The sequence below is a fragment of the Tauraco erythrolophus genome, chromosome 2, assembly GCF_009769465.1.
Source record: "Tauraco erythrolophus isolate bTauEry1 chromosome 2, bTauEry1.pri, whole genome shotgun sequence".
Classification (NCBI taxonomy): Eukaryota; Metazoa; Chordata; class Aves; order Musophagiformes; family Musophagidae; genus Tauraco; species Tauraco erythrolophus.
The window spans coordinates 43,401,119-43,420,028 of NC_141466.1; the positions used below are offsets into that span (position 1 = coordinate 43,401,119).

The 18,910-nt window shown below is 36.9% G+C and overlaps 1 protein-coding gene across 1 annotated transcript in view; it reads left to right on the forward strand.

Moving 5' to 3' along the window:
• KHDRBS2 (KH RNA binding domain containing, signal transduction associated 2) overlaps positions 1-18,910 on the forward strand; it is a 362,598-nt gene that overhangs the window by 80,981 nt on the left and 262,707 nt on the right. The window lies entirely within an intron of this gene.

The window sequence follows — 18,910 nt, forward strand, 5'->3', positions numbered from 1 at the left end:
ATATGAAAAAAACCAAACAACTAGAAATGAAGATCCTATTTCAATTTATCCTTTCTTAGCTATTTTATGTTCTAATTTCTGTCTTGGGGCCTTTCAGAAAAGCTGTTAAAGTGAATGAGATTTTTCTTTTTTTAACTTCAAGTAAGTTTTGTAGCTGGTCCTTAGGCAAGCTATTGAGATGTTTTCTTATAGTTGCTTTATTTCACATGTACTGTCTGTTTAGAAAATAAAAGACCAGTTAATTTTAAAAAAATACTTTAGCAGAATAAAGAAAAAATGCTTTGGTAAATCTGAAAAGGCAACTTATGTGTGCTGCAGCTTCTTCATGTAGGAGTTGTAGGATTTTCTCTAGTGTAGTAAGCTTTAAAAGATAAAGTAACAGGAATACTGCAAGCTATGACTTTGACAGTGTGTGGCCCTGTTTATAAAATTCAAATGTCTTTCTGCTGCATACTTTCTTCATATTGTGTTTTGTTTTCCTCACTGCTACATACTATGATTAGAAAGTATTTTTTTTCTTGCAAAAGAGCCCAAAATTCAGCTGCTTGTCTAAAGTTTTAGTTTTTATTTTACTGAAGAGAATGTTAATTTTTTTGTGTGTGTGTGTACAGTGTTGTATTTTACATAAACAGTTGTTCTAATACTATTCTAACTGACATGGTAAACATCTCCATTTATCTCTAGAGTATTTTTTCCTTGCTGATTTATTATCGCATGGTATTTGATTCACCATTAGCCTTGATTACACTCTCAGCTTTTTACTTTATACTTTCATCAGTAAGAGCAATAAATTACAATGGGTAAAAAGCCTATCAAGCAGAATGAAAGGTATAAAAAAAATTGAGATTCAATGATTCCAGCTGACATTTATCTCTTGACTAGTGAATATAAAACTGAGATAATGTAATCATCTAAATGGTAAGGACCTTAGAAATGCACACAGTGCTATAGGGAATTACTTTCTTGCTGCATAGCCCGAGGTGCTTTGACTAGATTTGTGGTATTTTGTGTAAACGCTATAGGTGACCTGAAGTTCTTAATAAGAATGTAATAGTGCTGTAACTTTATAACAGCAATGTGATAATTATTCAGAATACTATTTGATGAAGATAGTAGAATGAAAGACAAACTATTTAAAAGATAAATGCAATAATCTATCCAATATAGTGCCTGAATATGATTAAATTAACCTTCATTTACTTTAATGAGCTTGTTATATTAATGAATAGCAAAAGATATAAAGCATTTCTTCAGGTTTTGAGCAGAGAAGGAAAAAAAATCAGTGTGGTGGAAATGAAATACTTATTCAGTAATGCAAAATACTCTCGTGGAAAGTTTCTGTAGTTGATTTGCTATGAGTTCTCCATGCTTGGCATGGAATTATTCCTAGAACTGCAGGTTTTCAGCTACGATCTAGTAAACATCCTTCAAGGATTGCATTTGCCATTTGTATCAAACTGCTGATTGCTGTGGTCCAGTGTCTTATCTTTTCTTGATGAACTGTATACATTAGGATAGTCAAAATAAGTATATGGTAGTTGCTTCAGATTGCTTTACAAATAACAAAAAAAAGTAGAAATTGAGTGGAAAAAAAGACATTAATTTTATATATTTAGCAGAATGTGGTAATAAGAGCAGTTGATCAGATCTGTACTTATAACAGTTCAGAGAACTGCTGTATGATTTCATAGAATCATGGAATGGTTTGGGTTGGAAGGCACCTCAAAGATCATCTAGTTCCAACCCCCCTGCCATGGGCAGGGAAACCCTCCACTACACCAAGTTGCTCAAAGCCTCATCCAACCTGGCCTTGAACACTTCCAAGGATGGGGCAGCCACAATTTCACCTGAAAGGCATTTATATTTGAAAGAACATTATTTTAAATTATTCATTCATTGTCTGCTGGTAAGCTTTTTTGGGCAGTGCTGAGTAGCACGGTTCTGTAAATCTGAAGAAAGTGTCCAAGAGTATAAAATTTTGGAAAAAAATTCTGACCAGGTTAAAAAACAAAACAAAACAAGTGGGTTACAAGCTCTCTATTTAGGAATGAGATCAATCTTTTCAAGACATTTGCTCTTATTTTAACCACATGTAGAAATATAAATTGCTTCAAGGGAACCCTTGGCCTAAAGGTTTATTATGGTCTGTAGGTTAAGCTTCAATGAGGGTAGATCCCTTCAGTGACAGCTATAGAGTCTGAAGCAGCATTTTAAGGTTTGAGCAAAAGTTAACACAAAAGGCTTCTAGTGTCTAAACAGCTCTTGAAGTTGCAGAGTAAGTATTATAAAAATGTTTCTACTGAAGTGTCTACGATTTGATTTCTCAAACTGCTGGTGCAGTGAACAGGAAAATAAAATCCAAGAGTGTGATTAGCAGCAACTGTTTTATGTTACCAGCTCTGTTAAAGATACAGGCCTCTTTTGTAAAACAGAGATCTAAAAAAGAGATAAGGGTGTTACCTGATAGTTCAGCAATTATATTTTCTGAGATGAATTTTTTTAAATCTCAGCAGCCCAAGTAAAAACAGCATTTAATTTACACACAGTCCTCTATGCAGCAGATCTTTTTAATGTCCTCAACATTTCTTCTGAAACAGTGATGCAGTGCCTTGTGCTTGTTGATTCTTCTTCTTGTCCCATAGTGCTGTTTTTTCACTTTCACAATATGTGAATTCTGACTAAGGCAGACCAACAAAAATACTCAGAAGAGCATTTGTTACAGACTTTTCCATTTTTTCAGCTTTTGTAGCTGTTCAGTTTTAAACTTGCTTGAAAATACCAAGGGCTTGTTCATAAAGATTTTGCCATTTATCAGTTGAATGTTGTATTTCAAATCCATCAAATATGGGAAAAGAGTGGGTTATTTAAAACAAACAAAGAAACAAACCAAAACAAAGGAAGAAGCAAACAGAAGTCTGAAATTATCTTATTGCTGAAAAACAAAAGCCACAATTTAGAGGCTTGGTGGGGAAACTTTGTCATTTACATGTCAATACCTAGCTCTTAGAGTCAGAGTTACTGTATGGGCTTAGTTACACTCAAACAGGTGTAACTTACATCTTTAGTTATTGTCATGAAAAATTTTCTGGAAAACCTTGAATTTTCAGTAAGGGTTTTCTCTTCATATGAATTACAAAAAAGAGTTACTTTGGTTTGAGTTACTACCTTATCAACTCCCTAAAACCACTATTCAAGATGAAGGAACCCAAGTCAGTTCAAATGTATAGATTTAATGATTTCTTTCCAGTTGTTCTTTCTAGAAATTAGAAACTGGGGGAAGGGGAGAGAAAAAGGATATAATGCAGCTCCTTACCCTTTGAAAGACTGGCACCCTGCTTTAGAGTATGTTTCTGAGGAGGAGACTTAATGTTGATGAATACTGTAAACTAAGTAAAATTCCAGATTCTTGATATTCTTTCTTTTGCCTGTCTCATGATGGTTCCTTGAATGACAAATGACTCGACTGAGTTCATCTTTCTCATTCCTAGTCGTTTTTTAAACTGGTTATGTTGTATTGTGATAGTTTGATGTGGGGGGGTGTTTTGGTGGCAGGAGAGGGGATTTGCTCCCTGTGCCATCAGATCTGAGTCCCATCCGCCTCGGGGGGTTGAGCCAAATTGGCGCCTCTGCGAATTGCCCTATTTAAGTTGAGACAAAGGGACGGGAAAAAAGTCTTTTGCCCAGGAACGAGGAGAGAGCAGGAGAGCGCTGCCCTCGCTCCCGGCTCCCGGCTCCCGGCCGAGCGGCTGCCCGGGCTGGGCCGGCGCCACGTGCTCAAGATGGCGCCGGCAGAGCCGCATGGGGAAGTCGGGAAGCACCCCGCTCCCGGGGTGCCCGCCGGGCCGAGCTCCGCCAGAGAGCGCTAAGATCTAAGAGATGCGGCCACGCCGACACCAGGTCCGTGAAGATGGAGCGGGAGGAGGTGTGCTGCAGCTGAGGTTTCCCTTGCAATCGTTGGTGAGACGGCAGGCGGCCCCCCTGCGACCAAGATAGACTCGGCGGAGCAGAGACCCACGCGCGGCCCGTGGAGAAGCCCGCGTCAGGGAAAGAGATGCCTGAGCCCAGGAGAGGTCGTGGAGCAGGAGATGCACGACCAGGTACTGGTAATAATGGGACATGGGATGCACGACGAGGTCGTGAGGCATTTGGAGTCCGTGGGACGGCCCACGCCGACGCGAGTGGCAGCAGCTGCCTAAGAGGCCGAGACTGTGGTGAAGCCCACATTGGAGTATTCTGATGGGGAAGGATTACATCTTGCGGGTAGGACTCAGACTGTGAGAAGTTTGTGGATTTTTCTCGTGAGTAGGGGATCCACTGGAGCAAGGGAAAAATGGTGTAAGGACTCCTCCTCCTTTAAGAAAGGAGCGGCAGTAACAACATGGATGAACTGACCTGCACTCCCCCATTCCCTGTCCCCCTGCGCCGCTGGGGGAGGGGGTAGAGCCAGGAACGAAAGGAAAAAGGGGGTGGGGATGTCTCGTTTTAAGATCTGGCCTTGTTTACTCTTTATCTTCTCAAGTAACCGGTTTTGTTTCCTTTTGTCTTTGTTTAAGCAACTGTTAATAATTTTTTTTGTTTTAAGAAAAAGCCTGAGTCATGTTTTGCTCGGGACCATGGTTGGTGGGTGCTCCCTCTCGGTTCTTGTCTCGACCCTCAGTTCCTTTTATTATAAAACCACGACATGTATGTAATATGTCAGGTTGGAGACACTGCTCTTCAAATGAAATTTATTTGTTCAACTAAAATCTTGTATTTTAATCTCTGTGATATATTAAAACAGAATGTGATTTGAACAACTAAGTACTATATTTCTGTTGTATACATTACCCCTCAGAGTGAATCACTCCACTAAAAAGAGAGGGCATTTGAAATAAATTTTGGATAAAATAACAATTTGCAGGAGAAGAACTGATTTTGTGCTTTTCCTCTTTAGCAAAAGTCAATGAGATTATTTTGTTTGTTTTAGATAGTCTGCTCTGAAATGACAAATAATTTCAATGAGCTCGAACACAGAGACTGTATTAATGAAAGTCCTGTCAAGGTACCAGCAGTCAGCACTCAATCAGTCATTTCTCAATTCTATCAAGTATGTAATTAGTTAAATAGTTAAAGTTCATTGGTGTTGAGTAACCTGAAACATTCCTTTTACATATGTATGTAAAATGTATCCTTCCCTTATATATGTTGTTACGTAGATCAGATTAGAAATATAAGAGGCTGGCTATATTAGTATAGCAGAAATTTCTCAGGACAAGAAGATATATATCAACTGAGTTGAGATTTGTTTCTGAAATTTCCCCCATTAACCATTATTCTACTTAATTATTGTGTTTTGTAATACGTCAGTTCTATGTTAAAAAAATACAAGCAAAAAAGAATTCTGAAGTAATTGAAAAGACTCCTAGCTGTGGCAGATCTATGAATATTGTTCTTCCCAAAAATGAAAAGAATGTACTTTCTTGGTATACTTTATTTAGTAGTATTTCATACAGAGAAACAAAATGTTTCTGATATTTCTGTTTAGTATATTTGGAATTTTAGTTACAGGCATGAACACAAAAGAGAAAATACAATTGATAAGAAGAGGAAGATGTCACATACTAGTGAAGATACGGTAAGAAATTTGAAAGAAAACAGAGTAAAGATTTTGGATAGAAATTAGTATAGAGAAACTTCAGTCACAGTATCAGTAGAAGAAGACCCTCATTAATGAGGAGAGAGTGAAAAAGGATAGTCATACCTGAGAGAGAGGGAAGAGTAAATAGATTGGAGGATGGGACAGAAGGTTCAATATTCAAAAAGGAAATACTGTTATGTGCAGTGATGTTTCATTACACTGGGAAATAATTAGGGAAAGAGATATAAAAGAGGTAAGAGACAGGGAGAGTAAAGAGAAATGAAATGATTGAACTCAAAAACAAGGCAAAAAGAGCAATTTTTTACTACTTTAAGAAAATGTTCAGGAGTGGGTGTGGGGGCCAGTCTGGTCTGATGAATGTGCTGATTCTCTGGCAAGCAGTTATCTACTGATTGACATCTACTGCCTAACAAAACGGTCTTCTCCAAGAAGTTAGACCTCCTTTGTTTTTTGATTTTTGGTTCATTCTGCAAAGACTTTTTCAGGGTGAATTGCTTATATTTTGGTATGAAATTGTCCATAAGTACAAACCTAAATTTCATTATAAATATAGTTCCTGATACAAGTGTGCGAACAAAGGAAAAAAGATTTAGCATGGAGGCAGTTCAGTTGTCACTTAGTATTTTCAAAGGTGTATTTTTCTCTGTGTATTTGATCTGATGATTTATTGCTCTTACGTGAGATAAATTCATCCAAATCTGCTGTTCTTAAAAATAGTATATGACTTAAGCAGCTTTCTACTCTTAAGCCTCTGTGAGCAATTTCTGCAGTTCCTTGAACAGATTTTTGCTATATGCTAACCAATACTTTGGCTTTCATTGTTTTGTATAGTCTTCCTCTTTTTTTGAGATAACTTGTTTAGGGAGCATGTAAACCTGGCTTTGCAAATTTTTTCCTTTGTACAGTTTAAGAATTTGAGATCTTCTTTAAAAGCTTAGCTTTATATAGCACATAATATTGAAAGATTTTGCTTGGAAGCTTGTCCAGTGCACAGTGTAAGTTAAAATGATGTTGACTTTGGTGAAATTCTGCCCCCTTTGTGCTTGGCTTCAGCTTAGCTGGAGTTCAGCCCTTAAAGGATTGCTTATTTTGTTCATTACTTTTGCTTTCTTTAAGTGCAGATATATAAAATAGCTGACAAGTCAGAAAAATAAAGCGTATGTGTATAAAAAAATCTTTTAATACTGCAGTGCATCTTGTACTGTTTAAAAGATTCAAATAAAGCTAAAAAACCCTGTCACAGCACTGAATAATGTTTATTTGTATCATTTTATACTTCATAAAGCCATGACTTCAAGCAAATAACTCATACAAACTCACCAGTGCTAAAGAATGCATTGTGAAGGGTGAGCTTTTCTGTTCTTATTTTGTCCTTAACGTAGGGCTCAGACAATGAATATAATGATTTTTCTTTTTATTTAGCATTCTCCTTCTTTTATGTTTTGTTTCTCTCGAACTTGACAGTTGCTATTTTGCTTTCAAAGCAATTGTTGTCATATTAATCATCTCCAGGTGAGTTGTGTATTTAGTTCCCTTTTAAGTAAGATAGGAAGAAAGGATATAGTGATAGGTCCATTAGATGGATGGATAAGAATATATAGAATTTCTAAGGCAAATGGGATCTGGGCTGTCAGTTCAGTGAGTAGCCAGGACTTCAAACTGTGGTTTATATTGCTGTAATGAAATGAGGACCATGTTGATATATAAGACAAAAGGAAAATTTGATCTGTCACTCAATCCTAGAGATGTTTCAGGAGACAGATGGGAAAAAAACTCCAATATTTTTAGTAAAAAGAAGCAGATCTAAGTGTCTACAGAATAGGGATTTTTACCTGCCCTACCAGCATTTTTTTTTTTTCTCCCATGTAAGACAAGAAAAGCCTCTATATTGGAAGAATACTGGAATTTAGCCTGGTGCCAAACTAAATCTAAACATTATGCTTATTCTGTTTTTCAACTGAATTCTTTAAAGAGAAGTCTGAACAATGGAAGATAGAAAATTAATAATTTAGATAAAGTGTACTGCACTGAAATTGATGCTGAGAATAGTTCTTTACATAAAGATTGCTTTCTCATATATCTTGAAAGATTTCTATCCCGACCGAGTCTTGATGAAGTAACCCAATGTGCATCTTTGTAACAAAAATCACTTCTTATTTTATAAATTTATGGGGGAGATTTAAACTTCCTTTTTAATTAAGGCCATTTTAATCATCATTCCAATTGTCACTTGGAATAACAGGGGCAAAAATTTGTTTATGTTCTGTATTTAATCTGGAATTTGATAGTATTTAATACTTTCATTAAATTCCTGGTTTCTGGAGTCACTGACATACAGAAAATTACTACAGAAAAATTACATAAAATGTTTAATACTTAAGGTTCAGAAAGATCTCTTGGAAAAGTACTTGAATAAAAATGAATCAGTGATGAAAGACCAGGCTCTAATTTGTGTAGATATTAGAAAAAGTAGCTTTTAGTTGTGCCCTGTTTCATTTCTGCTTCATACCAAATTTCCTATTAATCTATATTTTCCATCCTGATCATTAATTTTATTTCAAAAGCACTAGCAGAAATATTTCAAAATTCAAATTATGTTTTTTTCAGTGTTGTTGACTTCTTTGATACAAATAAATAGCTGTTTGTAACCCGGATATTTGCTTTAAATCACTTCTGTATGAACTGTCCAACTAACTCTGAAAAGTGAAATTGAGTGTGTGAACACTTGAATCGAGAAAAAGTGTAAAAGCAGTTATCATCTTTGTTTTTCTCGATATCTTCCTGTATTCCAGCTGAAGAGAAAAGGCAAAACCTCTCAAACCTCAAAACCTCATTCCACCTCTCTGGAATATTCTTACAAGTGATGTAATTCTGCAATTCAGTACAAATTTTTCAGTATTTGCATCTATACTCAAAATCAAAAATACATATGAATCTTCTGTCCTGCATTTAACGACAACAGCTATTTGGAAAATTCAAACAAATACTTCAGCTGTACTTTTAGTAAAATACATGAATAGAACATCACACACATATTTTTATTTTCTGACTTATTCAGCACCTGACTTTTCATCCATCTCTCTACTTCCCTTTTCCATCAGGAGATGAATCCTGACTCCAGTGTTCCCAGGGCCTGTCTCAATCTTGCAGGTCTATAGTGGATACAGAAAGTAACTTGATTTTTAATAGGTCCCCGTTTTTGTTTATGATTTATTTGTTTTTGTAACGCTGCTGTTGAAATCAGTTCCCACAATATTAGCTAACCTCTTTGTCATGCTGAGATATTTTGCTCTGTACAGATCTCTTTAGAAATTGCTGCATAAAATTATTCCTGACTGCAGAGAATAACATGTATTCCAGATAACATTGTAGAGATTCGCCTCTTTCATTTAGCTATCCGTGGCTGTATAAATCTTTAGCAATGTAATTAAAACAGCAGCAACATAATTAAAAAGAAGTGGCACAAAAATATTCTCAACATTGAAGGAGTTTTTTTTCCTCTTTGATTATATGATTTTTTAACATTTTTTCGCAGGGTATCTTTCCTTTATTTATACTTGCAGATACAAAATTCAGCCTCCAGCTTTTACTGTTTTCTTCCTTGTCTCATCCTTAAAATTACAAACAGGGGCACTAAATTTCAACTTTGTGATTTACAAGGACTTAGTCTGTGCTATTATGGTGGAACACAGTATTGCCTTCCATATTTCGAGATAGGCATTTAGAGTAGTTGTGATTTAACATTTCATATCATAGAGCACTCAAAGGGCAAAACTAGTTTGGAGACTCTCCTTGTACTCAGGAAGTAAACTGGTCTTGCTCCAAGGAGTTGACAGGCTGGGAAACACAGCATAACTTGCAAATGAGACAAATGAAGGTATCAGCAAGAGAGAGATGGTAGCTGGTAGCAGCAGTGTATAGCTACTTGCTGGTGGGAACATTGGTCATGTCTCTTGTTTTCTAAGCCACCAAAACTTTTCCATTCCTCTCTCTTCTTTTATTCTTCCTATTTGGGGAAAAAAAAAAAAGAAAGATAAATATAATTCATAACACCGCTTTAATAAAATAAGTTTGAGAGCAGGCAGGAATTCAGCCTGCGTTAACAGACAATTCTAATCGGGAGCAAGACTTCATGTTAATGCTACACAGATTGTGTATCATTGATTATGGAGATGTGCTCCAACTACATGGAAAGATATTTGGGGTTTTGTTTGCAATCACAGCAGCATTGTTTCTTCCTCTGCTATTTGTATTAATTGAGGATTTTTGGACTGAAATCTGTCTCCAGTATCATCAGTGCAAGTTCAAGATTTTCAGAGGACCCAGCTTTTTGAAACTGAAGGGAGTTTAGCAAGCAAGACTGTTGGCAGTTTATGATAGATAGAGTCCAGCTCACTTCCATTTACCTGTGTTGCTGCTTAAGGACTGAAAAGGGTAGTGGACAGTACAAATTAAATTTTGTCTCTAAATACACAGTGAATCAGAGCTAGTAAAACTTTCAGATTGGACCAATGCTTCGTGAGAAATATAATGCAAACCATTAATTAGGGTGAGATTTATCAAAGTATTGTTGACCTCAGTAGGAGTAGAACTAAGGCAATGATGTGTACTGATCAGAAAGCTCACCTACTTTATGATGGGTTTTGGATGACTTGTTTCCTTTTTTCCTTCTAGCTTTTAGGAGGATGAGTTACCCGTTACGTTAGCTTATAACATCAGTATCTTGAAGTTGCAGAGCAGTGGAAGAAAATACTTTATGGTAAACTGGTTCTTTTACATGATCTTTTTTTATATGGTTAAAAGTAGCAAGTTTAAAAAACATACAGAAGGCTATTGTCATTTCATAGACAATGAGAAAGAAATTTATTTTGTGGAGGAAAGTTTGTATAATATGGTAACAGGTAATAACAGAATGCCTAAGATATATGTTATGCTACATCTTGATCAAAGAGAAGGATGCTTTTCCTGTAAGTGTAAACCAAAGTACTTATTACAAGAAATTTAAAACAGCTGGAAAGGGTTTTTTTTGTGGGTAGACACCTAAGCCTCTTGCTCACTCCACCACAGGGGGATGGGGGAGAGCATCGGAAGGGTAAAAGAGTAAAAACTTGTCAGTTGAGGTAAAGACAGTTTAATAGGTAAAGCAAAAGCAAATACGGAATTCATGTGCACAAAGCAAAATAAGGAGTTAATTCATTGCCTCCTGTCAGCAGGTGGGTTTTCAGCCATCTCCAGGAAAGCAGGATTTCATCACACAGAACGGCTACTTGGGAAGACAAACGACATCACTCCAAATGTCCTCCCTTCCTCTTTTCCTGCAGCTTTTATTGCTGAGCACGACATGATATGGTATGGGATATCCCTTTGGACAGTTGAGGTCAGCTGTCCCAGCTGTGTCCCCTCCCAACTTCTTGCCCACTCCCAGCCTATTTGCTGGTGGGACAGTATGAGAAACAGATATGTCCTTGAAGCTGTGTAAGCAATAGCTAGAACATCAGTGTGTGTGTTATTAACACCATTTTGGTCATGAATCCAAAACACAGCACTATACCATTTGCTATGAAGAAAATTAACTCCAACCAGCCAGATGCAATACAGCTTTTCAATTTGAAATGCTGCTGTCATTAGGATATGAGATTTACTTTCTATTAGTTGTGGTACTGTTTCATATAAGTATTGTTAATAATAATAGTAACGTTTTTAATAAGGAAGTCTAGTTCACCATGAATATCATTGGCTCATTTTTTTCTCTTATAGACAGTCAGCCTACTTGGGTGTTAGCAGAGAATTAAAGGACAGTAAACTGATAGCTTTAAGTGAAGTAGTAGGGTTTAAAGAGTGTCTTAGCAACTTGCTAAAGTTGCTATTAAAATAAATATTTGCTTCCTTTCAAACATTGAAATAAGATATAATATTTAAAGGAAAAAAAACTCTGTGGACACTTCGGAATTACTGCAACAGGTAGTTGCTGGTCATTTTTTCATATGCCTCTGCCGTTGTAGAAGAAAATGATCAAATGTGTTTTGAGTGCAGAATCTCCATGAACTAATCAGTTCTTGAAATCAAATATACCGTTTTATCTCACACAAACACTCCTGAAGAATGTTTCTGCCTCTTGAAGCTGAAGATGAAATCTATTTTGTGTCTCTTCAGGCTTTTTTCCTCTGCCCAAGTGGGTTACAAGGTCACTTCAAAGTAGTCATTACTGTAATTTATAATAACTCTCAGCTAAAGTTAGCTAAAATTTTTGAAAATTGCTTGTAAAATAGAATATTAACAGAAAAGCTAATGCGCTGCATTGATCCCTTTGCAACATACCTAATGATTAGGCAGGAGGTAATACAGCTCGTCGTAGAACAATTCACGTTTCAGCAGTACCTAAATAAACAAGCAGCTCCTTGAACGTTGGAGCTGAGGAAGCTATTTCTACACATCTGTGTCTTGTGGTTAGCTGTCAGCTCTGATTTGATATTTTACTGTTGACAGTATGGTGACAAAAGTTCTATGTGGATCTTCAGACTTCTTGTAACATGAGCTTATGGAACAGTCTTTGCCTTAGTTTGAATGTGTCCTCCTATCCAGCACTATGCTCTCTACAGACTTTAGAGATCTTACTTGTCTTTGAAATAGCCTCCTCTTTCAACTGAGTTGGAGTCAACCTGTGGAGTCGGTAGTTACTAGGGAAAAAGACTACACAGGATGTATGATCACCTTACCTTGATTCCCTATGAAAGGACTGGAAAGCACATGGCATGAAAAATCAGGGACGGTTTATTTCCTCACAGAGGGCACAGAGAAATCCTAGGCCAAATACAGCAACAGGGACATAAAAGCAGTCTTCTCCAGAGCCACTGTGCCTCAAGCATCAACAAAGTGAGTCTGTATGGACCAGTTAGTTTAGTGACAAGGGTTTCCTCTCTCTTCAAGGTTGTCATTTGAATGGTTTTGTAACTCCATTGCAACTTGCCATGGATTTTGGTGGCTTCTTCCCTATTTCTCAAGCTTTACACGTCATCAGAGATCTTTAAAACATAATTATATGTTGCTTTATAGAGGACTATGATGATGAAAGGAATTTAGATTCAAATGCACTCTTACTTGCTGAGTTGCAGCTATTTAACCTAGAGTGTATTTGACCTGTTTTACTAGCATTGAGCAAACAAAATAAACAGCTGATGCTTTCATATGATGAGCATGCGAAGGATATATGCTAATTTTGAAGAACTCTATTTAATAAATATATCTTTCAGGGGTTTGTTAAGATATATATTTTATTGTGTTTTATTAAAATTTATTAAAAATATGCCTCCCATTTTCAACCTTTATAGCCCAGTAGTAGCATCAGTATATAAATATTCTCATGAACTCAAAGAACCAGTTGCAAGCTTGTTCAGTTGATAGATTTTAAATTTTCAATTAATAGAAGAACCACAAGTTTATTCAGAAACTATTGTGTTTCCATGTTTTGGGATTGGGAGTCAGAAGGAAAATATTGCAAACGGGGAGGAAACCATGCCCTCCCTGTTTTATTTCAAGAAATGTAGCAATGCATAGTGCTGTCACTCATACATTCTTAAAAAAAAGATGATAAGGAGGCAGTTCTTCCATAGCTATTTGTAGATATGAAGTAACAGTTTTGTTCCAACAGGATGGATTTAGAATGGGTGACCAAAAAAGCAAATATATGTTTCCATCTACCTACTGAGATCATAAGCCCGTTATCTAGGTAAGGAGTAAGTAGCACTAAGGTAAATAATATCCTATATGAATTATTCTACTGCAAGAAATGTACACCATGGCATACATAGCATGATTGCACATCATTTGCTCACTAATTACTAGTTTCCAATCTGATAGACCATCTACTGTCTGATGAGAGAAACTGTTTATTGTGTCAACTCACCAAGAGAGAATTACATCTTCTTCAGCTGGTTATTTTTAACCGAGGAAAGTTCGCTGGAGCAATGCTTAATGAAACATTAAAAGAAAAATGATATAGGGTATAGAGAATCATTCAATAATGATAATAATAAAGAACCTGTTTCTTAGAAATTAAAGAAATTTAGTTTTAGTTAAACTGGTAGATAGCAGAGAGCCAGGAAAAAACTTCTTTCTGAAAGAGAACAATTTGTAACTGCTTTTACTGGCAAGGAATTCTTTCCATCTTTTTGTCCTTTTTTTTTTTTAATTGATATACAGGCAATATTGTTTCAGGTTGGGTAAAAGAAATCCCTGTCTTTGTCTACACCTTATCACTTTGCTTTAAATACTGATTTTCTGATTGCATGAAAGTGGCCTTTGGAAGAGAGAGAATTTTTTTGTGTAAGCTGTAAAACTTTAGCTCAGTTACTCACATAGGTACTAAATACTGTAAATGCATAGCTTTATATATAAATAAAAAAGTGGATATAATGGAAGGCCACACTTTGTCATGTCTCAGCGTGATGCAAGACAGTGCTATTTTGTTTTGCTAGTTTTCATACCTGAGAGTCTGCATTGTCAATTGTTTCCCGTGAATTTGTCATGTTTCCTAAATTAATCGACATACTTAGGTAGATAGGTTATCTGCAGATTTCCAGGGTATGTAAGTACTTTTATAGATACCAGAAAGCACACCAGATTTTTGCTACATAAATGTGTTCACTTGTAACACTGATATATGATGACTATATTACCAAAACTTCATTTGACATCCAGTGTTTATAAAACTATCTTCTGACTTATGATAGTATTAAGTTTTCTTTCATGGGAACCTCACTTCTTGTCCAGAAATCCTTAATATTATGTCTGGATGTGAAGATACTGAAGGTGATTAGTATATACAACAACTCTTGTCTCCAAACTTTGCAAAATACACATTTCAAAATTCAAGCATATAAATCACATTTTGGATGGGTTTTGTCTTACTACATTGTCTTACTTTAGTCACAAGTTGCTCGTGATTTACACCATGTAACAGACAAGGGAGTTAGAAAATTTCAAACTGAAATTTAAGCCATTTTTAGGAAAATATCACTAACAAAGCCATTAACAGCTATGTTGTGCACTCCCGTAAGAGTAGCTAACTCACGTAGAACACAGTTATAAACCCTGAAATGAGAGGTTCATAACGTAAGCGCTGACATAAGTGGTGTCACTCTAATTAGCTTAGTGCTAGTACAGATCACGTTTTAGTATTCTTTCAGCCTCTGCGAGAAGAAATGGTTTATTTCTTTCAGGCGTAATTACATTTGTCAGATTTTTTGAGATTGCAAAAGTCATACTAGCGTAAAAAGGCAAGATGACTTTCAGAGCACTTAACATGTTGTTTGTAATATCATTAGAGAGAAGAGATGATAGTGGGGAAAAAAGTGGAAAACAGAACTTCCTGCTTTTCAGATTCTCTGTCTTCTGCCACCTTTTTTTTAAAGTATTTCTTTTCAGAAGAGTCTGTATGATAGTGGGAACAGAAAATATGTTCTTCTGTGGATATACTTGAAGGATGAGATATAAAAAAGAGGGAATTTCTACAAATCTTCTCATGATTGTTCCCTCAATGGAGAGAGAAAATAGTTTTTTTCCTGGGAGCCACGTCTCTACAAGGATATGTTTTGGTAGGCTTAGGCTCAAGCACACAGACCAAATACGTGGAATCAGTTGTATCTGCAGGAGCAGAGCTAGGTACACATCAGCGCTCCACAATGCTGAATTTGTTTGCTTAGTAAAAAAATTGACGTAATCTGGTGTAGAGCAAGAGTGCCAAGATTTTCTTCACATTCAAGATAAGGAATATGTAGGCTGGGAAAGGAATGCTGATGGGACAATCAATGTGTCCATCTGCTGGCAATACAAAATTATTACCTACATGCCTATGTCCAGTTTTAGTGCTCCAAACACAGGAAAGACACAGACAACTAGAGTGAGTTCAGTGGAAGGCCACTAAGATCATCAGAGGCTGGAGCACTTGCAGTTTGTGGAGAGGCTGAGGGATCTGGGCTGAAAAAGTCAGGAGAAGAGTTGGCTTTGGAGGACCTAAGAGCAGCCTCCCTAATGTCTGTGGAAAGGTGTTAAGGAGACTCTTCACAGTGGTGCAAGGTGAGGGGATAAGAGACAGCAGGTGTAACTTGAAACAGGAAAGGTTCAGACTGGATAAAAGGAGAAGCTTCATCAGCATGAGGACAGTGAAGCTGCAGAGCAGATTGCCTGGGGAGCTTGTACAGATAGAAGACATTCACATGGTATTTGACTGCAGCCCGTTAAAACATACCAACTATCTTTAAATTAGGTTGGTTGGGTTTTTTTGGTAGGTTTTCCTTCCACCTAGTAAACTAGTTGCAGAGACTTGGTTACTTTCATAAACAGCTGACAAGAAAACTGGCAAACAAGTCACTTTTCATAGCAGATATTCAGTGCAATGAAGAAACAAGACTTTTTAAATAATATGACTTTTTAATTTGCATTTCTGATGTATTAGGAGTACTGTAATCTCAAAATGCCTATTTAGTCATACAAGAAAATGAATGCTAATAACATGAAGTGTCTATGCTTGTGAGGTTTCTACTGCAAATGGAATCGTAAGGGATGAATTAAGTGGTACCACAGAGGAAGATAGTTATGTGCTGGGGAAGGAGATTCAGAAGTCATTTTTGAGATAACAGTTTGACTTTGAACTTAGCACTGAACAAGTCCCTTCACTCCAGTCAGAGAGGGAAAAGGAGAGGAGGGATCCTCCTAGAAAGGATTCCATCTCAGCTATGTCCCTGCATCCCCTCAAATCCCACATATCTGCAGACTGTATGATGTACAATTTTAGAGGGAGGCACTCAGTAAAAGAGCACTTTTTTTTGTACTAAGAGCTCTTATGTTGTTTGTAGATGATTTGAGTTAAAATGCTACCTCATCCTTGTAGGACTGTAAGGTTGCATAGAGAAAAAGAAAAATAGGCTCTTCCAGGGTGATTAATTTATTCCTAAATGTTTATATGTAAATAGGTTTCCTAAAAGCACTGTTTTGTCTTTTTTTTGGCTAGAAAGCAGACATCTTCGAAGTCAGTGAAATGAAACACCTAAGAAAAGGTAGCTACTGTACTCTTGGAAGTACTGCCTTAAATATAGAACCTCATCAAAAACATTGAAAGTCATTGGAAAAACCTCTCCAGTTCAGTTGTTTCTCTAAAGGTGTTCTTTCAAAAATGCTAGTTCTCTTGACCCATGCATGTTCTTCCACTTTAGAAGCAGAGGTTTATTCTCTGATATTTACATGTTTTCTGAAGGCAACACCCCATAAGTCCACTTTTCTTTCCAAATTTCTGTATAACGTTAAAGAAAGTTGCCATGGGATAAAAGATACTGAAAACCAAATGTTTTATTGCATAAAGCATGCACATGTGCGCACACATGTGCAGCAACCTTTTAAGATGAGTGATTCGCATGACATATTAACTGACAAAATATGGCTAATTTTACCACCATCAGCCTGGGAAAGATTTGTGTTGCATAGATACAGTATGCAAAGGCTGCACAAACTACCAAACAGATAATCATAGGAAAACTAGCTTATTCATGTCTAGTGCTATCCTGTACCAAAAAAAAAAAGAAAAAGAATTTGCACTAGACTGTATGTAACATTAAGCTTTTATCACAAGATAGGTTGTTTTTTTCTGAAGGAAATAAGTTCCTAAGTTTTTGTTGTAAAACCAAACATCCTTATATCTAGAAACCTGGATTGCTTTCAGCTCCCCTGTCTTATCCCCAAAAAAGGCATATGTATGGCTTTTTCTTCTGACAGTGAGAAAATAAAAATCAGTTTTGCTTAGAGGCTGATTTCCCCATCTAGGATGATGGGGATGTGCTGATGGGGTGTAGAACCAGCTAGTTCATTGTCGTGGGTTAGGTTGAACCCCCCCCACACAGCCGGTCACTCCCCCTCCCCCCACCCCCAGGAATGAGGGAGAGAATTAAAGGAGAAACGTGAAACCCGTGGGTTGAGATAAGAATAATTTAATACAGATGATTTAATACACAGTGTAGATGCTCACCACCCCCTCGTATGCGAAGCCCGTCTTGTCCCGAAGCTGCAAATCCCGGACGAACGCGAGGCCCCGGAATAGAGAGGGGCAGAGAGAGAGAGACAGTACTCCAAGAGTGGGAGTACTGGGAGAGAAGAAAAAAAAAAGCAATAGAGCAAAAGCGCAGCAAGTGCAAAAGAGCAAAAGCGGCGAAAGAGCCAAAGCGCAAAAGCCCTTCTGTCCGGCTGTCCCTCACTTTTATACTGGGCATGACGCTGCATGATATGGAATACTAATTGGCCAGTTTGGCCCTCAGTCTTAAGTTCCACCACAAATCACAAGGGGAATCGTGTTCCCCTTGTCCCAACTATGCTCCCGCCTTATCCCGCCGTGCTTCTGCACTCCGGCACACTGAAAAGTCCTTGGAGTTTCACATCCAACCACAAACATCACCTTGCTATCAACATTCTTCTCAGAGTGAGCCTCTGAGTAAAACCAAAACACGGAGCTCTTCTGGCTGTTAAAAAGAAGAGCTAACCTGGTCCCAGCTAAAACCAGGTCATTCATGCATTTAAGAGAGGTGCACGAGCCATATTACAACTGCTGCAACCAAAGCTTGGAACAGACTAAAGAGAGTTGTAGAGATCTTTAATAAAGTTACTGTGTTTTGTACCAGCAGCACTCATACCCAGTCTCAGTCTTTTCTGGTAATCACAGTTAATTTCAGCTGTTTTCTGAAATATTCTTTAGTACTCTGGCAGTAGTGACTTTGGAGGATGGGTTTTTTGGTCAAAATGAGATCTCTCTGGAAACAGATAGTAGTCTGAAGTGACGTTAAAAATAAATAGTTCTTATGTATTGGTATAAGGGTTTGAGATTAATGGCATATCAGGAATTTGATGGTGGCATTGAAAAGACTTGCATATATTTTAAATTTTTACATGCTCTTTTTAGTTTTACTGAAGACAGTGGGAGTATTCTTAGGATGCATAAAAATAGACCTTTTTTTTCCTAGACTAAAGACTTCACTTACAGCAAGGAAAGTAAAAAGAAAAAAAAGTCATATTGTAGAGCCTGCTGTGCCTGAAAAATATCTGCACAAAAACTGCTTTCCTGAAATCATATACATTAAATTACTGTTCAAGCTTATCATGAACATATTCTCTTCAACAGTTAATTTCAGCCTGGAAATAAATAACTGTAGCAGCAAGGCCTTTATTCTCCTACTTCAAGTAACTTGAAATCTATCTCTATCAGGAATAAGTAAATTACAAGTAAATTTTTTT